Source organism: Leuresthes tenuis, unplaced genomic scaffold, assembly GCF_036924035.1.
Source record: "Leuresthes tenuis unplaced genomic scaffold, fLeuTen1.0.hap1 SCAF_34, whole genome shotgun sequence".
Lineage (NCBI taxonomy): Eukaryota > Metazoa > Chordata > Actinopteri > Atheriniformes > Atherinopsidae > Leuresthes > Leuresthes tenuis.
In genome coordinates this window covers 1-23,551 of record NW_027325388.1, presented here as the reverse complement: position 1 = coordinate 23,551, position 23,551 = coordinate 1, and the positions used below count along the sequence as shown (strand labels likewise).

The 23,551-nt window shown below is 41.4% G+C and overlaps 2 non-coding genes and 2 pseudogenes across 2 annotated transcripts; 2 read left to right on the top strand and 2 right to left on the bottom strand.

The window, feature by feature from the left end:
• Nucleotides 1-2,017: 2,017 nt before the first annotated feature.
• LOC140285242 (U2 spliceosomal RNA) lies at nucleotides 2,018-2,194 on the bottom strand (annotated as a pseudogene).
• A 4,925-nt stretch (nucleotides 2,195-7,119) lies between these two features.
• On the top strand, nucleotides 7,120-7,310 carry LOC140285317 (U2 spliceosomal RNA). Its single transcript, XR_011910410.1, has one exon. It is a non-coding gene; the product is annotated as a U2 spliceosomal RNA (small nuclear RNA).
• Nucleotides 7,311-18,080: 10,770 nt separating this feature from the next.
• On the bottom strand, nucleotides 18,081-18,257 carry LOC140285243 (U2 spliceosomal RNA; annotated as a pseudogene).
• Nucleotides 18,258-23,218: 4,961 nt separating this feature from the next.
• Nucleotides 23,219-23,409, top strand: LOC140285209 (U2 spliceosomal RNA). The gene has a single exon (XR_011910346.1). It is a non-coding gene; the product is annotated as a U2 spliceosomal RNA (small nuclear RNA).
• The last annotated feature ends 142 nt before the right edge of the window (nucleotides 23,410-23,551 follow it).

Sequence of the window (23,551 nt, the reverse complement as noted above, 5' to 3'; positions counted from 1 at the left end):
TCACACCTTCTTGCAGTGAAACACCTCCGCTCCCTCTTTTGATGGTGTATGTTCGGGCATTCGCACCTTTACTTACCCGCTTTTTACAAACTATGGTCGTACATTCAAACCTTGTAGCCGAAAACCTCCACTCCCTCTTTTGATCATACTTTGTCGGGCATTCGCACCTTTTCTTACCCGCTTTTTACAAACTATGCTCGGACATTCAAACCTTCTTGTATCCAAACACATCCACTCCTGCTTTTGTTGATGTATGGTTGGGCATTCGAACCTACTTGTTGCCCGCTTTTCATTAATTATGGGTGGACATTCACACCTTGTCACAGCCAAACACCTCCGCTCCCTCTTTTGATCATGTATGGTTGGACATTCGCACCTTTTCTCACCCGCTTTTTGCAAACTATGGTCGGCCATTCACAGCTTCCTCTCCACCATACTTGTATGGTGGGAAATTCACACCCACTTGCATCCGAAGATCTCCGCCCCCACTTTTGTTGATATTTAGTCGGTCATTCACACCTTACCTGTTTTCTTGCCGCCAAACACCTCTGATCTCGCTTTTGATGATGTAAGATTGGGCATTCAGACCTTGCTTTTCCTGCTTTTCACCAACTATAGATGGACATTCACACCTTCTTGCAGCCGAACACTTCCGCTCCACCTTTTAGGTTTCTATCACACCTTTTTTTTCACCGCATTTTATAGATTATGGTTGGAAATTCTCAACCACTCATCCGAAGACCTCTCCTCCCGCTTTTGTTAATATATTTGAACTTTAGTCAGACATTCACACCTACTTGTAGCCGAACACCACCTCTCTAGCTTTTGATGATGTATGGTCCGGGATTCTTACCGTTTCTAACACATTTTTCAGCAATTATGGTAGGATATTCACACCTTCTTGCAGCTGAACACCTCCTCTCCCACTTATGATCATGTGCGGATTGATTTTCGAAAATTTTCTTTCATGTTTTCTAGCAATTAATTATGGACATTTAGACCTTCTTGCAGCTGAACACCTCCGCTCCCGCTTTTGATCATACATTGTCAGGCATTCGCACCTTGTCTTACCCGCTTTTTACAAACTTTAGTCGAACATTCACACCTTTTTGCAGCCGAACACAGTTTTTTGCAGCCGAATTTGGGCATTCGCACCTTTTCATACCCACTTTTTACCAACTATGGTCGGACATTCACACCGTCTTACAGCGGAACACCTCCGCTCCCTCTTTTGATGGTGTATGTTCGGGCATTCGAACCTTTTCTTACCCGCTTTTTACAAACTATGCTCGGACATTCAAACCTTCTTGTAGCCGAACACATCCACTCCTGCTTTTGATGATGTATGGTATGGCATTCGAACCTACTTGTTGCCCGCTTTTCATTAATTATGGGTGGACATTCACACCTTGTCGCAGCCAAACACCCTGTTTCGATCATGTATGGTTGGACATTCGCACCTTTTCTCACCCGCTTTTTGCAAACTATGGTCGGCCATTCACAGCTTCCTCTCCACCATACTTGTATGGTGGGATATTCACACCCACTTGCATCCGAAGACCTCCGCCCCCACTTTTGTTGATATTTAGTCGGTCATTCGCACCTTACCCGCTTTTGGCAAACTATGGCCTTCTTGCAGCCAAAAACCTCTGATCTCGCTTTTGATGATGTAAGGTTGGGCATTCAGACCTTGCTTCACCTGCTTTTCACCAAATATAGTCGGACATTCACACCTTCTTGCAGCCGAACACTTCCGCTCCACCTTTTAGTTTTCTATGGGGCATTCACACCTTTATTTTCACCGCATTTTATAAAAACACCACAGGAACACCGTATTGAGGCTTTGTTCTGACCGCTCATTCGGTGTCGCGTTTCTTTCAAGCATTTCTCCTGGTTAGCCCGCACTCGGCTCGCTCCCAGGGCCGTGTTAAAGTCTACTTCGCATTCACTCTCTTTTCTCAGCAGACTAAAAGAAACTTCCATCCTGCACCGCTGTTAGCTTTTTCACAAGAGCAGAGGAGAGCGCACCGTTCCCAGCGGCACTGCAGTACCGGGTCGATGCTTGGAGTGAACGGAGCAAGCTCCTTTTTCAACTCCTATTGATAAAAATCCATTTAATATGTAGTCCTTGCATAGACGTATCACATATTAAACTGATAAGTACAGATGGATTATGTGCAATTAGTAAAGAGAGTAGAGGACGATCTCTCTCGTTGGAAGTCCTTACCTATATCACTTATGGGGAGAGTTACAACCATTAAAATGATGATACTACCAAAAGTTAACTATTTGTTCTCAATGATCCCCATAAAACCATCTGCTACTTGGTTTAAGTCACTAGATTCATGCATCTCCAAATTTCTTTGGAAAAACAAACCACCACGTATTAGTTTAAAAACCCTACAGAAGACCAAGGACAGTGGTGGATTAGATTTACCGCATTTTCAGCACTATTCCTTAGCCAATAGGTTACAATATATATCAAAATGGTTTAAACCTTGTTGTTGTCACAGTTCCCAGAGACGTTGTAATCGTTGAGGATTCTATATTCACCCCCTCATTAGAGGCACGTGTTGCAGATTGATGACACTGAATCTTCTTCTCTGTTCATTGCTGGCATCATTCCCAGCATCGTAAGTGTTCGTGGCATTGTTAGCCTCTTCTTCTGGATCTTGATATCGAGCATCCTTTTGTATTTCTGGTTTGTAAGTCCTCTCTCTTCGTTCACCGGAGTCTTCGTCTCTTTGTCCTTGAGTTTGGTGGTTTTTTCTTCTTTTGATGCCTTGACACAGTGTGACAGGTGATACCACATGGGAGATCCTTTAACTTTAACTGCTGTCCCTGTGCTGCGAAATGGCTGTGCTGCTCAAATGGTCTCTCCTTCATCATATACACAGTTATTTATACATCACCTTCCACCATGAAGCGTTGTCCCTTTTTGTTTCTCTCTTTGTTCTTAAAATGCTGTTATAAATGTCTAAACCAATCCATTAAACTAGATCATTTTGGCAGTAAAGCGATCTACAATGTGCTTGGTCGCAAAGCTGCTCATCTGTGGTAAACAGCTCTTCAGAAAGGCATTCTTCAATTGATTTCACTCATTTTATGTAATAATTTTGTGATTTCCTACAAAACTACACTTCTTCTCCCATCTGTCTGAGTATTTAATATTGTCTGGGTCCCGTTAAAACATGTATTTTTCCCATCTAATTCCTTGTTTGCTTTAAAACAAGTATTCCCCATTTTCTATCCCTTCAGTAGCCAACCAGTTTGTATGGAGTACACTGGAGCAACTTGACTGATCAGTAAAACACTGCTTTTGTTGTCACCGCAAGGCTTCCCCCGTCGGTTGTTTCACTGAGACACTACTGAGTAACTACAACTCAACACAGTTTATACACATAACATTCATATACATACTAACAAACAAACAAACAATAATTTATCGCAATTTTCTCATCTCTGTTTGAACGTACACCCAGGTAAATATTCCTGTAGTCTTCTCATACCGACTATGGACCCATTCATTGTTTAACTTCACTGTTTTGCAAATCCTAATTGAATATTACACATTGACATTGAACTTTACTGGATAAGCAGGTCTTCATTGCATTCAGCAGCCTATATGTGAGCATTTATGTGTAAGCTGTTCTTCTTTGCATTTATCAGCAGCAAGCAATTCTTCACTGCACATGCATATGTAAATAGTAAAACAATTCCAATGTGTTAGCGAAACCTTCTATATCACAGTGGTTTCTAAGGTCTATTTTAAGTTCTTTGCCATCAGTGAGATGACATTGTTTACAAAGTGTGTCAAATTATCACTGAAGATCTTTTCAGGAATTTCAAATCTAGAAATGAGTTATTTTACGCGTGATTTTGCTACTGAGAGTGCATCTGCTTGTGCACATGGAAATATTTCAGACCATTTGGTAAAAACCTCTGTTGTCACTGAGCAGAATCGTTTCCCTTAACATTAATTTAGTTCAATGAAATCTACAAAATAATGAAATAATGAAATCCAAACAAATATGTTGAAAAAGATACACTGGCTTAGGGAATTATCTTCGTTTTGGTCTTAGATTGCCCTGTGGAATGTATTTTGCACATATTTGACCTGCTAGACAAAACTTTATTCATTTATTTATTCTAAAAAAATGTTTTTAATAATTAGTAAAACCATATGCTGTAAAAACCTGGTTCATTATTGCTTCCATCCCTCCTGTTGAGACATGACATGGTCCGTGGCTCAATACTGCAGCATATTTAAACAAATTCTTTGGCAGTATGGTTTTCCTTCCGGTCATTCATATGAGTCTATTGTAGATGGCAATTGAATAACATCTAATAATGCTAAAATATTTGTAGTTTATACATTTAGCTGTGGATGTCAACATACCTGTTTTTCCAATGCTGTGTTAACACGTGTACAGTTGAGAAGGCATACTGACTGTCAGTGTAAACGTTAACAACCTTTTTGTTATTTAATTTACAAGCTTCAGTTAAAGCTACCAATTCGACTGCTTGAACAGAGTAATTTTTTGGTAGTGGTTGTTTTAAGAAAACTTCAGTTTCTGTTACTACTGCAAATCCTGTAGCATTTGTGCCATCAGGGTTTTTTTCCTTGATCTGTTGAATAAATATAGTTATTTCTGCATTTTCATAACGTATATCAGTTAAGTCTGGCCTGGGTAAAACACTGATGGTTATTTCTGGCTTTCCATCTGTGGGGTAGGTAGCAGTGTGGATGGATTAAGTGTAGCACATCTCTCGACAACAAGGTGTGGCTGTGAAAGAAGAACTGTTATGTAGGAGAGATGTCTGGTAAAGATATTTTGTTAAGTAACCATATCACAGCCACTGCATGAGGTACCTTAAGTGTTAATGGGTGAAATAACACCATTATTGTTGATGCCTGCACTGCCAATGGCTTCTGGCCATTGATTCAAAAGTACGATCTCGTCCCTTTTTCCCCCTTTCAGTGGAGACTGGCCCCTAATTACCGCAATTCAGCAGGGGGTCTTTCATTAGGAGTACTGGACTCCCCCGTGCACGGTTTCAGCTCCGACCCTGGACAGCGGAAAAAACGTTGAGATCTGGTTTGAGGACCCAATTGTTGAGAAAAGTCTCTCAATGAGACTCAGAGTTGCTGGAGTCAGTTAATGCAAAGGTTTAATCTTGCAGCAAGTTCAAGAATGTGTGTGTGTATGGGTGTATGTGTGCGAACGTGTGTGAGTTTGTGTGTGTGAGAGTTTAAAGAACCTGTTATCCACAGGCAGGCCTTAACTAGTATGGCACGGGTCCAGCCTGTCTCATCTTTTTTGGAAGGTCCAGCGCTCGGCCGTAACCCTTCTGTCTGTTTGGACTCTCACATACATTCGGTTAATCATAGAAAAACGAGAACAAAACTTTTTAGCCCCTTAAATTCATAAAACAGACATGGTGCAGTTATTTCCATTCTAGAAAATAAGAGTAATCACCACCATTCCTATAAATTCTGGATATTCTAACAATCTGAATCTTTTTTAAATGTTCGATGAAGCCCTTTGCTGTTCTGTTTAGAGACTCAGCTGATCATAAACCAAGTTTTGCTCTTGAACCAAGCTTCTAAACTCTTCACCTTTTTCATTTCTCAGTTAGTATTCACTTTAAAACTGATTAAAAGAAAAATTAAATGAATGCCTATCAACAAATGTGGGATCTAAACTCTAGTGCTTCCTCTAAAATAATTTCCTTTCTCAATTCAGAAATGTGTGTGTGTAAGTCACAACACCCGTGACACCAAAACGGCTTTCTTTTCTCTCTTTTCTCTACACTCTGCACTGTGAGCACACACAACAAATCAGAAAGGCTCTCTCTTTTTTTTTTTTTTGATTGTGTGCCAGGGCGTTGTCTCACGTATTAGATTATGCTTAAGATACGAATGAGTTTATCAGTCACATCAGAATCCATACATACTGATCCTCCCGTAATAAAATGGTCGGATCTTATCAAACACACTTTGTTTCTTGTGACAAGTCAGCGAAACAGCGTATACACGTCAAGACACTGAATCAAGTTTGCCACAAGAACTCATAAGTTTGGCAGTATTGCTCTGCCGTCAGCAATCATACACCCATTTTATTTTCATGAGACATGTGCAGGCACCTGTTCATCTACTGTTCTATCACTATGAATTAGTTTATCTATTATCAATAAGGATACTTCTACAACTACTATCAAAGTATGTCCGGACTTCTTATGTTGTCAGTTGCTATATATGAATAAGTGGGTTGCTACTGAAAAGCATTAAGCATGTCACACAGCCCAAACATATAACATTTCAGGACACACCACACAGTTAACAACCACAGTGAAGCGTGTCAAAGCCCAAACATGTAACATTCAACAGGACACTTACACAACACATTCAAATCAAACAGTCAGACAACATACAAGAACCTATACCCCAGCCGGCATTGCTCCCTGCCTATTTTCCTACAACTCACTATGTGTGCGCACACCTTTATTCACAAACTCTTCAACTTATACTCTTTTACCGAAGCTGCTACAGCTCGATTGGCCAAATACCCTTAGATCCTATTTCGGTGAATTTGACATCTGCCTTGCATGTAACAGATTAGCGGTTTAGCAGTTTTAATTTAGTTTGAGTGAAGGAATTCATTTTATAGCAAAATCCGAAATCGTGAAGAACTCATGGAAGTAAGCTTATTCTCGGATTCCTGAATCTTTAGATTTGCTCTTTGTTTTACTGCAAAGTACAACGTTGAGCAGCACTAATGAGTTGTTTCTATTTTTGGCAGGCTTTACCTTTGCGGATGAAGCCCTTTCTGTCTGTGCAAAAGAAATCTTGTTACTGTGCAGAGTGACTTCTCTGAGTAGAGTCGCCTTACTTGTTGCGACTGTGCCAATGTTCGAAGCTGGAGTGCAAAGTTGTTGCTTGAATGGTGCTTGCTGGAGCGTGCGGTAGTGTAAAGTTATACCATTTAAAAGGGCTGAAGAGTGCTCAGTGCAGCGGGTGGGCCGAGGTGCAAAGTGACACTATGGCCATAAAAAGAACACCGCTACAAGTGCGCATTGTGCCAGGAAGGGCCCTCGGACGTGAACCAGTGGACAGTTATCGCTTCTCGGCCTTTTGGCTAAGATCAAGTGTAGTATCTGTTCTTATTAGTTTAATGTCTGATGTGTCCTCTATGCGAGGACTACATATTAAATGGATTTGTATCAATAGGAGTTGAAAAAGGAGCTTGCTCCGTTCACTCCAAGCATCGACCCGGTACTGTAGTGCCCCTGGGAACGGTGCGCTCTCCTCTGCTCTTGTGAAAAAGCAAACAGCGGTGCAGGATGGAAGTTTCAGGGAGCCCAAGATGAAACTTTCTTTTAGTCTGCTGAGAAAAGAGAGTGAATGCGAAGTAGACTTTAACACGGTTCTGGGAGCGAGCCGAGTGCGGGCTAACCAGGAGAATTGCTTGAAAGAAACGCGACACCGAATGAGCGGTCAGAACAAAGCCTCAATACGGTGTTCCTGTGGTGTTTTTATAAAATGCGGTGAAAAAAAAGGTGTGAATGCCCCATAGAAAACTAAAAGGTGGAGCGGAAGTGTTCGGCTGCAAGAAGGTGTGAATGTCCGACTATATTTGGTGAAAAGCAGGTGAAGCAAGGTCTGAATGCCCAACCTTACATCATCAAAAGCGAGATCAGAGGTTTTTGGCTGCAAGAAGGCCATAGTTTGCCAAAAGTGGGTAAGGTGCGAATGACCGACTAAATATCAACAAAAGTGGGGGCGGAGGTCTTCGGATGCAAGTGGGTGTGAATATCCCACCATAGAAGTATGGTGGAGAGGAAGCTGTGAATGGCCGACCATAGTTTGCAAAAAGCGGGTGAGAAAAGGTGCGAATGTCCAACCATACATGATCAAAACAGGGAGCGGAGGTGTTTGGCTGCGACAAGGTGTGAATGTCCACCCATAATTAATGAAAAGCGGGCAACAAGTAGGTTCGAATGCCCAACCATACATCATCAAAAGCAGGAGTGGATGTGTTCGGCTACAAGAAGGTTTGAATGTCCGAGCATAGTTTGTAAAAAGCGGGTAAGAAAAGGTTCGAATGCCTGAACATACATCATCAAAAGCAGGACTGGATGTGTTCGGCTACAAGAAGGTTTGAATGTCCAACCATAGTTGGTAAAAAGTGGGTATGAAAAGGTTCGAATGCCCAAAATCGGCTGAAAAAAACTGTGTTCGGCTGCAAAAAGGTGTGAATGTTTGACTAAAGTTTGTAAGACAAGGTTTGAATGCCTGACAATGTATGATCAAAAGCGGGAGCGGAGGTATTCAGCTGCAAGAAGGTCTAAATGTCCATCATTAATTGCTAGAAAACATGAAAGAAAATTTTCGAAAATCAATCTGCATATGATCATAAGTGGGAGAGGAGGTGTTCAGCTGCAAGAAGGTGTGAATGTCCTACCATAATTGCTGAAAAATGTGTTAGAAACGGTAGGAATGCCGGACCATACATCATCAAAAGCTAGAGAGGTGGTGTTCGGCTGCAAGTAGGTGTGAATGTCTGACTAAAGTTCAAATATATTAACAAAAGCGGGAGGAGAGCTCTTCGGATGAGTGGTTGAGAATTTCCAACCGTAATCTATAAAATGCGGTGAAAAAAAAGGTGTGATAGAAACCTAAAAGGTGGAGCGGAAGTGTTCGGCTGCAAGAAGGTGTGAATGTCCGTCTATAGTTGGTGAAAAGCAGGAAAAGCAAGGTCTGAATGCCCAATCTTACATCATCAAAAGCGAGATCAGAGGTGTTTGGCTGCAAGAAAACGGGTTAGGTGTGAATGACCGACTAAATATCAACAAAAGTGGGGGCGGAGGTCTTCGGATGCAAGTGGGTGTGAATATCCCACCATACAAGTATGGTGGAGAGGAAGCTGTGAATGTCCGACCATGGTTTGTAAAACGCGGGTAAGACAAGGTGCGAATGTCCGACAATGTATGATCAAAAGAGGGAGCGGAGGTGTTCGGCTGCAAGGTCTGAATTTCCAACCATAATTTGTAAACACCGTTGAAGAAAAGCCTCGAAAGCCCGACTATACACCATCAAAAGCGGGAGCAGAGGTGTTCAGCTGCAAGAAGGTCTGAATGTCCACCAATAATTACTGAAAAATGGGTAAGAAAAGGTGTGAATGCCCAACTATACATCATCAAAAGCAGAAGTGGATGTGTTCGGCCACAAGAAGGTTTGAATGTCCGACCATAGTTTGTAAAAGGCGGGTAAGAAAAGGTTTGAATGCCCGAACATACACAATCAAAAGAGGGAGCGGAGGTGTTTCGCTGCAAGAAGGTGTGAATGTCCGAGCATAGTTTGTAAAAAGTGGGTAAGAAAAGGTTCGAATGCCCGAACATACACCATCAAAAGAGGGAGCGGAGGTGTTCCGCTGCAAGAAGGTGTGAATGTCCGAGCACAGTTTGTAAAAAGCGGGTAAGAAAAGGTTCGAATGCCCGAACATACACCATCAAAAGAGGGAGCGGAGGTGTTCCGCTGTAAGAAGGTGTGAATGTCCAACCATAGTTGGTAAAAAGCGGGTAAGAAAAGGTTAAAATAACCGACTCTACACAATCAATAGCGGGAGCGGAGTTGTTCGGCTAAAAGAAGGTGTGAAAGTCCGACCATGGTTTGTAAAAAGCGGGTAAGAAAAGGTTCGAATGCAAAAATATACACCATCAAAAGCGGAAGCCGAGGTGTTCGGCTGCAAGTAGGTCTGAATGTGCACCCATAATTAATGAAAAGCGGGCAACAAGTAGGTTCGAATGCCCAACCATACATCAACAAAAGCAGGAGTGGATGTGTTTGGCTACAAGAAGGTTTGAATGTCCGAGCGAAGTTTGCAAAAAGCGGGTAAGAAAAGGTGCGAATGCCCGACAATGTATGATCAAAAGAGGGAGTGGAGGTTTTCGGCTACAAGAAGGTTTGAATGTCCAACCATAGTTTGTAAAAAGCGGGTAAGAAAAGGTGCGAATGCCCGAACATACACCATCAAAAGAGGGAGCGGAGGTGTTCCGCTGTAAGATGGTGCGAATGTCCGACCATAGTTGGTAAAAAGCGGGTAAGAAAAGGTTCGAATGCCCGAATATATACCATCATAAGCGGAAGCGGAGGTGTTCGGCTGCAAGAAGGTGTGAACGTCCGACCAAAGTTTGTAAAAAGCAGTTAAGAAAAGGTTCGAATATCCAACCAAACATAATCAAAAGTGGGAGCAGAGCTGTTCGACTGCAAGTAGGTGTGAATTTCCACCCATAATTCCTGAAAAATGGGTAAGAAAAGGTGCGAATGCCCAACCATACATCATCAAAAGAAGAAGTGGATGTGTTCTGCTACAAGAAGGTTTGAATGTCCGACCATAGCTTGTAAAAAGTGGGTAAGAAAAAGTTCGAATGCTCGAACATACACCATCAAAATTGGAAGCGGAGGTGTTCCGCTGTAAGACGGTGTGAATGTCCGACCATAATTGGTAAAAAGCGGGTAAGAAAAGGTTAAAATACCCGACTGTACACAATCAATAGCGGGAGCGGAGTTGTTCGGCTACAAGAAGGTGTGAAAGTCCGACCATGGTTTGTAAAACGCGGGTAAGACAAGGTGCGAATGCCCGACAATGTATGATCAAAAGAGGGAGCGGAGGTGTTCGGCTGCAAGGTCTGAATTTCCAACCAATAATTACTGAAAAATGGGTAAGAAAAGGTGTGAATGCCCAACTATACATCATAAAAAGCAGAAGTGGATTTGTTCGGCCACAAGAAGGTTTGAATGTCCGACCATAGTTTGTAAAAAGCGGGTAAGAAAAGGTTTGAATGCCCGAACATACACAATCAAAAGAGGGAGCGGAGGGGTTTCGCTGCAAGAAGGTGTGAATGTCCGAGCATAGTTTGTAAAAAGTGGGTAAGAAAAGGTTCGAATGCCAAAATATACACCATCAAAAACGGAAGCCGAGGTGTTTTGCTGCAAGTAGGTGTGAATGTCAGATCATAATTTGCAAAAAGCTGATGAGAAAGGTGTGAATGACCGACAATAATTACTGAAAAAAGTGTTAGAAAAGGTAAGAATGCCGGACTATTCATCATCAAAAGCAGAGAAGAGGTGTTCGGATGCAAGAAGCTGTGAATGTCCAGCCATAATTACTCAAAAACGGTTAAGAAAAGGTAGTATTGCCAGACCATAAATGATCAAAACAGGGAGCGGAGGTGTTCCGCTGTAAGAAGGTGTGAATGTCCGAACATAATTGGTAAAAAGCGGGAAAGAAAAGGTTAAAATACCCGAAAGTACACAATCAATAGCGGGAGCGGAGTTGTTTGGCTACTAAAAGGTGTGAAAGTCCGACCATACATCCTCAAAAGCAGAACTGGATGTGTTCGGCTACAAGAAGGTTTGAATGTCCGACCATAGTTTGTAAAAAGCGGGTAAGAAAAGGTTAAAATACCCGACTGTACACAATCAATAGCGGGAGCGAATGTGTTCGGCTACAAGAAGGTGTGAAAGTCCGACCATGTTTTGTAAATAGCGGGTAAGAAAAGGTGCGAATGCCCGACAATGTATGATCAAATGAGGGAGCGGAGGTTTTCGGCTAAAAGAAGGTCTGAATGTCCAACCATAATTTGTAAAAACCGGGTAAGAAAAGGTTCGAAAGCCCGACTATACACCATCAAAAGCGGGAGCAGAGGGGTTCAGCTGCAAGAAGGTCTGAATGTCCATCAATAATTGCTAGAAAACATGAAAGAAAATTTTCGAATATCAAACCGCACATGATCATAAGTGGGAGCGGAGGTGTTTAGCTGCAAGAAGGTGTGAATGTCCACCCATAATTCCTGACCATACATCATCAAAAGCAGGTGTGAATGTCAGATCATAATTTGCAAAAACCTGATGAGAAATGGTGAGAATGCCCGACTATACACCATCAAATGCGGGAGCGGAGGTGTTCGGCTGTGAGTAGGTGTGAATGTCCGACCATACTTGCTGAAAAATATGACAAAGCAGTTTTCACTTGGTTTGAGTGAAGGATTTCATTTTATATAGAAATCCGAAATTGTGTAGAACTCGTGGAAATAAGTTTATTCTCGGATTCCTAAAGGTTTAGTGTTGTTCTTTGGTATACTGCAAAGTAATACTTTTTATTTTGTTGAAACCGATTCAGACATGGATAAATATCAAGGAAAAAGCAGTTTTAACTTGGTTTGAGTGAAGGAATTCATTTTATATCAAAATCCGAAATTGTGTAGAACTCGTGGAAATAAGTTTATTCTCGGATTCCTAAAGGTTTAGTGTTGTTCTTTGGTATACTGCAAAGTAATACTTTCTATTTTGTTGAAACCGATTAAGTTAAAACTGCTTTGTCCTTCATATTTATCCATGTCATAATAGCTTTAAACAAAAAAGAACGTTGTACTTTGCAGGATAGGAAAGAACAACTCTAAACCTTTTCAGGAATCCGAGAATAAGCGTCGATTGACGAGTTCTACACAATTTCGGATTTTGATATAAAATGAATTCGTTCACTCAAACCAAGTTAAAACTGCTTTTGTCCTTCATATTTATCCATGTCTGAATAGGTTTCAACAAAAAAGAAAGTATTACTTTGCAGTATACCAAAGAACAACACTAAACCTTTAGGAATCCGAAAATAAGCTTCTTATCACCAGTTCTACACAATTTCGGATTTTGATATAAAATGAATTCCTTCACTCAAACCAAGTTAAAACTGCTTTGTCCTTAATATTTATCCATGTCTGAATAGGTTTCAACAAAAAAGAAAGTATTACTTTGCAGTATACCAAAGAACAACACTAAACCTTTAGGAATCCGAGAATAAGCTTCTTTTCACCAGTTCTACACAATTTTGGATTTTGATATAAAATGAATTCCTTCACTCAAACCAAGTTAAAACTGCTTTGTCCTTCATATTTATCCATGTCTGAATGGGTTTCAACAAAATAGAAAGTATTACTTTGCAGTATACCAAAGAACAACACTAAACCTTTAGGAATCCGAGAATAAGCTTCTTTTCACCAGTTCTACACAATTTTGGATTTTGATATAAAATGAATTCCTTCACTCAAACCAAGTTAAAACTGCTTTGTCCTTCATATTTATCCATGTCTGAATCGGTTTCAACAAAATAGAAAGTATTACTTTGCAGTATACCAAAGAACAACACTAAACCTTTAGGAATCCGAGAATAAACTTATTTCCACGAGTTCTACACAAATTCGGATTTTGATATAAAATGAATTCCTTCACTCAAACCAAGTGAAAACTGCTTTGTCGTATTTTTCAGCAAGTATGGTCGGACATTCACACCTACTCACAGCCGAACACCTCCGCTCCCGCATTTGATGGTGTATAGTCGGGCATTCTCACCATTTCTCATCAGGTTTTTGCAAATTATGATCTGACATTCACACATGCTTTTGATGTTGTATGGTTGGGCATTCGCACCTTTTTTTACCCATTTTTCAGGAATTATGGGTGGACATTCACACCATCTTGCAGCTGAACACCTCCTCTCCCGCATATGATCATGTGCGGTTTGATATTCGAAAATTTTCTTTCATGTTTTCTAGCAATTATTGATGGACATTGAGACCTTCTTGCAGCTGAACACCTCTGCTCCCGCTTTTGATGGTGTATAGTCGGGCTTTCGAGCCTTTTCTTCCCCGGTTTTTACAAATTATGGTTGGACATTCAGACCTTCTTGCAGCCGAAAACCTCCGCTCCCTCTTTTGATCATACATTGTCGGGCATTCGCACCTTTTCTTAACCACTTTTTACAAAACATGGTCGGACTTTCACACTTTCTTGTAGCCGAACACATCCCTTCCCGCTATTGATTGTGTACAGTCGGGTATTTTAACCTTTTCTTACCCGCTTTTTACCAACTACGGTCGGACATTCACACCTTCTTATGGCGGAACACCTCCGCTCCCTCTTTTGATGGTGTAGGTTCGGGCATTCGAACCTTTTCTTACCCGCTTTTTACAAACTATGCTCGGACATTCAAACCTTCTTGTAGCCGAACACATCCAGTCCTGCTTTTGATGATGTATGGTTGGGCATTCGCACCTTTTTTTTTTACCCATTTTTGAGGAATTATGGGTGGACATTCACACCTTCTTGCAGCTGAACACCTCCTCTCCCACTTATGATCATGTGCGGTTGGATATTCGAACATTTTTTTTCATGTTTTCTAGCAATTATTGATGGACATTCAGACCTTCTTGCAGCTGAACACCTCCGCTCCCGCTTTTGATGGTGTATAGTCGGGCTTCCGAGCCTTTTCTTCCCCGGTTTTTACAAATTATGGTTGGACATTTAGACCTTCTTGCAGCCGAAAACCTCCGTTCCCTCTTTTGATCATACATTGTCCGGCATTCGCAACTTTTCTTACCCGCTTTTTACAAACCATGGTCGGACTTTCACACCTTTTAGTAGCCAAACAACTCCGCTCCCGCTATTGATTGTGTACAGTCGGGTATTTTAACCTTTTCTTACCCGCTTTTTACCAATTATGGTGGGACATTCACACCTTCTTACAGCGGAACACCTCCGCTCCCTGTTTTGATCATTTATGGTCTGGCAATACTACCTTTTCTTACCCGTTTTTGAGTTATTATGGCTGGACATTCACAGCTTCTTGCAGCCGAACACCTCTTCTCCCGCTTTTGATGATGAATGGTCCGGCATTCTTACCTTTTCTAACACATTTTTCAGCAATTATTGTTGGTCATTCACACCTTTCTCATCAGCTTTTTACAAATTATGATCTGACATTCACACCTACTTGCAGCCGAACACCTCGGCTTCCGCTTTTGATGGTGTATATTTTGGCATTCGAACCTTTTCTTACCCGCTTTTTACAAACCATGGTCGGACTTTCATACCTTCTTTTAGCCGAACAACTCCGCTCCCGCTATTGATTGTGTAGAGTTGGGTATTTTAGCCTTTTCTTACCCGCTTTTTACCAACTATGGTCGGACATTCACACCTTCTTACAGCGGAACACCTCCGCTCCCTCTTTTGATGGTGTATGTTCTGGCATTCGAACCTTTTCTTACCCACTTTTTACAAACTATGCTCGGACATTCACACCTTCTTGCAGTGAAACACCTCCGCTCCCTCTTTTGATTGTGTATGTTCGGGCATTCGAACCTTTTCTTACCCGCCTTTTACAAACTATGGTCGGACATTCAAACCTTCTTGTGGCCGAACACATCCACTTCTGCTTGTGATGATGTATAGTTGGGCATTCACACCTTTTCTTACCCATTTTTCAGTAATTATTGGTGGACATTCAGACCTTCTTGCAGCTGAACACCTCCGCTCCCGCTTTTGATGGTGTATAGTCGGGCTTTCGAGCCTTTTCTTCAACGGTGTTTACAAATTATGGTTGGAAATTCAGACCTTGCAGCCGAAACACTCCGCTCCCTCTTTTGATCATACATTGTCGGGCATTCGCACCTTGTCTTACCCGCTTTTTACAAACCATGGTCGGACTTTCACACCTTTTAGTAGCCGAACAACTCCGCTCCCGCTATTGATTGTGTACAGTCCGGTTTTTTAACCTTTTCTTACCCGCTTTTTACCAACTATGGTCGGACATTCGCAGCATCTTACAGCGAAACACCTCCGCTCCCTCTTTTGATGGTGTATGTTCGGGCATTCGAACTTTTTCTTACCCACTTTTTACAAACTATGGTCGGACATTCAAACCTTCTTGTAGCAGAACACATCCACTTCTTTTTTTGATGATGTATGGTTGGGCATTCGCACCTTTTCTTACCCATTTTTCAGGAATTATGGGTGGATATTCACACCTACTTGCAGTCGAACAGCTCTGTACCCACTTTTGATTATGTTTGGTTGGATATTCGAACCTTTTCTTAACTGCTTTTTACAAACTTTGGTCGGACGTTCACACCTTCTTGCAGCCGAACACCTCCGCTTCCGCTTTTGATGGTATATATTCGGGCATTCGAACCTTTTCTTACCCACTTTTTACCAACTATGGTCGGACATTCACACCGTCTTGCAGTGTAACACCTCCGCTCCCTCTTTTGATGGTGTATGTTCGGGCATTCGCACCTTTTCTTACCCGCTTTTTACAAACTATGGTCGTACATTCAAACCTTGTAGCCGAAAACCTCCACTCCCTCTTTTGATCATACTTTGTCGGAAATTCGCACCTTTTCTTACCCGCTTTTTACAAACTATGCTCGGACATTCAAACCTTCTTGTAGCCAAACACATCCACTCCTGCTTTTGTTGATGTATGGTTGGGCATTCGAACCTACTTGTTGCCCGCTTTTCATTAATTATGGGTGGACATTCACACCTTGTCACAGCCAAACACCTCCGCTCCCTGTTTTGATCATGTATGGTTGGACATTCGCACCTTTTCTCACCCGCTTTTTGCAAACTATGGTCGGCCATTCACAGCTTCCTCTCCACCATACTTGTATGGTGGGATATTCACACCCACTTGCATCCGAAGATCTCCGCCCCCACTTTTGTTGATATTTAGTCGGTCATTCACACCTTACCCGTTTTCTTGCCGCCAAACACCTCTGATCTCGCTTTTGATGATGTAAGATTGGGCATTCAGACCTTGCTTTTCCTGCTTTTCACCAACTATAGATGGACATTCACACCTTCTTGCAGCCGAACACTTCCGCTCCACCTTTTAGGTTTCTATCACACCTTTTTTTTCACCGCATTTTATAGATTATGGTTGGAAATTCTCAACCACTCATCCGAAGACCTCTCCTCCCGCTTTTGTTAATATATTTGAACTTTAGTCAGACATTCACACCTACTTGTAGCCGAACACCACCTCTCTAGCTTTTGATGAGGTATGGTCCGGGATTCTTACCGTTTCTAACACATTTTTCAGCAATTATGGTAGGATATTCACACCTTCTTGCAGCTGAACACCTCCTCTCCCACTTATGATCATGTGCGGATTGATTTTCGAAAATTTTCTTTCATGTTTTCTAGCAATTAATTATGGACATTTAGACCTTCTTGCAGCTGAACACCTCCGCTCCCGCTTTTGATCATACATTGTCAGGCATTCGCCACTTGTCTTACCCGCTTTTTACAAACTTTAGTCGAACATTCACACCTTTTTGCAGCCGAACACAGTTTTTTGCAGCCGAATTTGGGCATTCGCACCTTTTCATACCCACTTTTTACCAACTATGGTCGGACATTCACACCGTCTTACAGCGGAACACCTCCGCTCCCTCTTTTGATGGTGTATGTTCGGGCATTCGAACCTTTTCTTACCCGCTTTTTACAAACTATGCTCGGACATTCAAACCTTCTTGTAGCCGAACACATCCACTCCTGCTTTTGATGATGTATGGTATGGCATTCGAACCTACTTGTTGCCCGCTTTTCATTAATTATGGGTGGACATTCACACCTTGTCGCAGCCAAACACCCTGTTTCGATCATGTATGGTTGGACATTCGCACCTTTTCTCACCCGCTTTTTGCAAACTATGGTCGGCCATTCACAGCTTCCTCTCCACCATACTTGTATGGTGGGATATTCACACCCACTTGCATCCGAAGACCTCCGCCCCCACTTTTGTTGATATTTAGTCGGTCATTCGCACCTTACCCGCTTTTGGCAAACTATGGCCTTCTTGCAGCCAAAAACCTCTGATCTCGCTTTTGATGATGTAAGGTTGGGCATTCAGACCTTGCTTCACCTGCTTTTCACCAAATATAGTCGGACATTCACACCTTCTTGCAGCCGAACACTTCCGCTCCACCTTTTAGTTTTCTATGGGGCATTCACACCTTTATTTTCACCGCATTTTATAAAAACACCACAGGAACACCGTATTGAGGCTTTGTTCTGACCGCTCATTCGGTGTCGCGTTTCTTTCAAGCATTTCTCCTGGTTAGCCCGCACTCGGCTCGCTCCCAGAGCCGTGTTAAAGTCTACTTCGCATTCACTCTCTTTTCTCAGCAGACTAAAAGAAAGTTCCATCCTGCACCGCTGTTAGCTTTTTCACAAGAGCAGAGGAGAGCGCACCGTTCCCAGCGGCACTGCAGCACCGGGTCGATGCTTGGAGTGAACGGAGCAAGCTCCTTTTTCAACTCCTATTGATAAAAATCCATTTAATATGTAGTCCTTGCATAGACATATCACATATTAAACTGATAAGTACAGATGGATTATGTGCAATTAGTAAAGAGAGTAGAGGACGATCTCTCTCGTTGGAAGTCCTTACCTATATCACTTATGGGGAGAGTTACAACCATTAAAATGATGATACTACCAAAAGTTAACTATTTGTTCTCAATGATCCCCATAAAACCATCTGCTACTTGGTTTAAGTCACTAGATTCATGCATCTCCAAATTTCTGTGGAAAAACAAACCACCACGTATTAGTTTAAAAACCCTACAGAAGACCAAGGACAGTGGTGGATTAGATTTACCTCATTTTCAGCACTATTCCTTAGCCAATAGGTTACAATATATATCAAAATGGTTTAAACCTTGTTGTTGTCACAGTTCCCAGAGACGTTGTAATCGTTGAGGATTCTATATTCACCCCCTCATTAGAGGCACGTGTTGCAGATTGATGACACTGAATCTTCTTCTCTGTTCATTGCTGGCATCATTCCCAGCATCGTAAGTGTTCGTGGCATTGTTAGCCTCTTCTTCTGGATCTTGATATCGAGCATCCTTTTGTATTTCTGGTTTGTAAGTCCTCTCTCTTCGTTCACCGGAGTCTTCGTCTCTTTGTCCTTGAGTTTGGTGATTTTTTCTTCTTTTGATGCCTTGACACAGTGTGACAGGTGATACCACATGGGAGATCCTTTAACTTGGACTGCTGTCCCTGTGCTGCGAAATGGCTGTGCTGCTCAAATGGTCTCTCCTTCATCATATACACAGTTATTTATACATCACCTTCCACCATGAAGCGTTGTCCCTTTTTGTTTCTCTCTTTGTTCTTAAAATGCTGTTATGCATGTCTAAACCAATCCATTAAACTAGATCATTTTGGCAGTAAAGCGATCTACAATGTGCTTGGTCGCAAAGCTGCTCATCTGTGGTAAACAGCTCTTCAGAAAGGCATTCTTCAATTGATTTCACTCATTTTATGTAATAATTTTGTGATTTCCTACAAAACTACACTTCTTCTCCCATCTGTCTGAGTATTTAATATTGTCTGGGTCCCGTTAAAACATGTATTTTTCCCATCTAATTCCTTGTTTGCTTTAAAACAAGTATTCCCCATTTTCTATCCCTTCAGTAGCCAACCAGTTTGTATGGAGTACACTGGAGCAACTTGACTGATCAGTAAAACACTGCTTTTGTTGTCACCGCAAGGCTTCCCCCGTCGGTTGTTTCACTGAGACACTACTGAGTAACTACAACTCAACACAGTTTATACACATAACATTCATATACATACTAACAAACAAACAAACAATAATTTATCGCAATTTTCTCATCTCTGTTTGAACGTACACCCAGGTAAATATTCCTGTAGTCTTCTCATACCGACTATGGACCCATTCATTGTTTAACTTCACTGTTTTGCAAATCCTAATTGAATATTACACATTGACATTGAACTTTACTGGATAAGCAGGTCTTCATTGCATTCAGCAGCCTATATGTGAGCATTTATGTGTAAGCTGTTCTTCTTTGCATTTATCAGCAGCAAGCAATTCTTCACTGCACATGCATATGTAAATAGTAAAACAATTCCAATGTGTTAGCGAAACCTTCTATATCACAGTGGTTTCTAAGGTCTATTTTAAGTTCTTTGCCATCAGTGAGATGACATTGTTTACAAAGTGTGTCAAATTATCACTGAAGATCTTTTCAGGAATTTCAAATCTAGAAATGAGTTATTTTACGTGTGATTTTGCTACTGAGAGTGCATCTGCTTGTGCACATGGAAATATTTCAGACCATTTGGTAAAAACCTCTGTTGTCACTGAGCAGAATCTTTTCCCTTAACATTAATTTAGTTCAATGAAATCTACAAAATAATGAAATAATGAAATCCAAACAAATATGTTGAAAAAGATACACTGGCTTAGGGAATTATCTTCGTTTTGGTCTTAGATTGCCCTGTGGAATGTATTTTGCACATATTTGACCTGCTAGACAAAACTTTATTCATTTATTTATTCTAAAAAAATGTTTTTAATAATTAGTAAAACCATATGCTGTAAAAACCTGGTTCATTATTGCTTCCATCCCTCCCGTTGAGACATGACATGGTCCGTGGCTCAATACTGCAGCATATTTAAACAAATTCTTTGGCAGTATGGTTTTCCTTCCGGTCATTCATACGAGTCTATTGTAGATGGCAATTGAATAACATCTAATAATGCTAAAATATTTGTAGTTTATACATTTAGCTGTGGATGTCAACATACCTGTTTTTCCAATGCTGTGTTAACACATGTACAGTTGAGAAGGCATACTGACTGTCAGTGTAAACGTTAACAACCTTTTTGTTATTTAATTTACAAGCTTCAGTTAAAGCTACCAATTCGACTGCTTGAACAGAGTAATTTTTTGGTAGTGGTTGTTTTAAGAAAACTTCAGTTTCTGTTACTACTGCAAATCCTGTAGCATTTGTGCCATCAGGGTTTTTTTCCTTGATCTGTTGAATAAATATAGTTATTTCTGCATTTTCATAACGTATATCAGTTAAGTCTGGCCTGGGTAAAACACTGATGGTTATTTCTGGCTTTCCATCTGTGGGGTAGGTAGCAGTGTGGATGGATTAAGTGTAGCACATCTCTCGACAACAAGGTGTGGCTGTGAAAGAAGAACTGTTATGTAGGAGAGATGTCTGGTAAAGATATTTTGTTAAGTAACCATATCACAGCCACTGCATGAGGTACCTTAAGTGTTAATGGGTGAAATAACACCATTATTGTTGATGCCTGCACTGCCAATGGCTTCTGGCCATTGATTCAAAAGTACGATCTCGTCCCTTTTTCCCCCTTTCAGTGGACACTGGCCCCTAATTACCGCAATTCAGCAGGGGGTCTTTCATTAGGAGTACTGTGCACGGTTTCAGCTCCGACCCTGGACAGCGGAAAAAACGTTGAGATCTGGTTTGAGGACCCAATTGTTGAGAAAAGTCTCTCAATGAGACTCAGAGTTGCTGGAGTCAGTTAATGCAAAGGTTTAATCTTGCAGCAAGTTCAAGAATGTGTGTGTGTATGGGTGTATGTGTGCGAACGTGTGTGAGTTTGTGTGTGTGAGAGTTTAAAGAACCTGTTATCCACAGGCAGGCCTTAACTAGTATGGCACGGGTCCAGCCTGTCTCATCTTTTTTGGAAGGTCCAGCGCTCGGCCGTAACCCTTCTGTCTGTTTGGAATCTCACATACATTCGGTTAATCATAGAAAAACGAGAACAAAACTTTTTAGCCCCTTAAATTCATAAAACAGACATGGTGCAGTTATTTCCATTCTAGAAAATAAGAGTAATCACCACCATTCCTATAAATTCTGGATATTCTAACAATCTGAATCTTTTTTAAATGTTCGATGAAGCCATTTGCTGTTCTGTTTAGAGACTCAGCTGATCATAAACCAAGTTTTGCTCTTGAACCAAGCTTCTAAACTCTTCACCTTTTTCATTTCTCAGTTAGTATTCACTTTAAAACTGATTAAAAGAAAAATTAAATGAATGCCTATCAACAAATGTGGGATCTAAACTCTAGTGCTTCCTCTAAAATAATTTCCTTTCTCAATTCAGAAATGTGTGTGTGTAAGTCACAACACCCGTGACACCAAAACGGCTTTCTTTTCTCTCTTTTCTCTACACTCTGCACTGTGAGCACACACAACAAATCAGAAAGGCTTTTTTCTCTCTTTTCTACATTATGGACTGTGGGGACACAAAACCGCTCTCTCTTTTTTTTTTTTTGATTGTGTGCCAGGGCGTTGTCTCACCTATTAGATTATGCTTAAGATACGAATGAGTTTATCAGTCACATCAGAATCCATACATACTGATCCTCCCGTAATAAAATGGTCGGATCTTATCAAACACACTTTGTTTCTTGTGACAAGTCAGCGAAACAGCGTATACACGTCAAGACACTGAATCAAGTTTGCCACAAGAACTCATAAGTTTGGCAGTATTGCTCTGCCGTCAGCAATCATACACCCATTTTATTTTCATGAGACATGTGCAGGCACCTGTTCATCTACTGTTCTATCACTATGAATTAGTTTATCTATTATCAATAAGGATACTTCTACAACTACTATCAAAGTATGTCCGGACTTCTTATGTTGTCAGTTGCTATATATGAATAAGTGGGTTGCTACTGAAAAGCATTAAGCATGTCACACAGCCCAAACATATAACATTTCAGGACACACCACACAGTTAACAACCACAGTGAAGCGTGTCAAAGCCCAAACATGTAACATTCAACAGGACACTTACACAACACATTCAAATCAAACAGTCAGACAACATACAAGAACCTATACCCCAGCCGGCATTGCTCCCTGCCTATTTTCCTACAACTCACTATGTGTGCGCACACCTTTATTCACAAACTCTTCAACTTATACTCTTTTACCGAAGCTGCTACAGCTCGATTGGCCAAATACCCTTAGATCCTATTTCGGTGAATTTGACATCTGCCTTGCATGTAACAGATTAGCGGTTTAGCAGTTTTAATTTAGTTTGAGTGAAGGAATTCATTTTATAGAAAAATCCGAAATCGTGAAGAACTCATGGAAGTAAGCTTATTCTCGGATTCCTGAATCTTTAGATTTGCTCTTTCTTTTACTGCAAAGTACAACGTTGAGCAGCACTAATGAGTTGTTTCTATTTTTGGCAGGCTTTACCTTTGCGGATGAAGCCCTTTCTGTCTGTGCAAAAGAAATCTTGTTACTGTGCAGAGTGACTTCTCTGAGTAGAGTCGCCTTACTTGTTGCGACTGTGCCAATGTTCGAAGCTGGAGTGCAAAGTTGTTGCTTGAATGGTGCTCGCTGGAGCGTGCGGTAGTGTAAAGTTATACCATTTAAAAGGGCTGAAGAGTGCTCAGTGCAGCGGGTGGGCCGAGGTGCAAAGTGACAATATGGCCATAAAAAGAACACCGCTACAAGTGCGCATTGTGCCAGGAAGGGCCCTCGGACGTGAACCAGTGGACAGTTATCGCTTCTCGGCCTTTTGGCTAAGATCAAGTGTAGTATCTGTTCTTATCAGTTTAATGTCTGATGTGTCCTCTATGCGAGGACTACATATTAAATGGATTTGTATCAATAGGAGTTGAAAAAGGAGCTTGCTCCGTTCACTCCAAGCATCGACCCGGTACTGTAGTGCCCCTGGGAACGGTGCGCTCTCCTCTGCTCTTGTGAAAAAGCAAACAGCGGTGCAGGATGGAAGTTTCAGGGAGCCCAAGATGAAACTTTCTTTTAGTCTGCTGAGAAAAGAGAGTGAATGCGAAGTAGACTTTAACACGGCTCTGGGAGCGAGCCGAGTGCGGG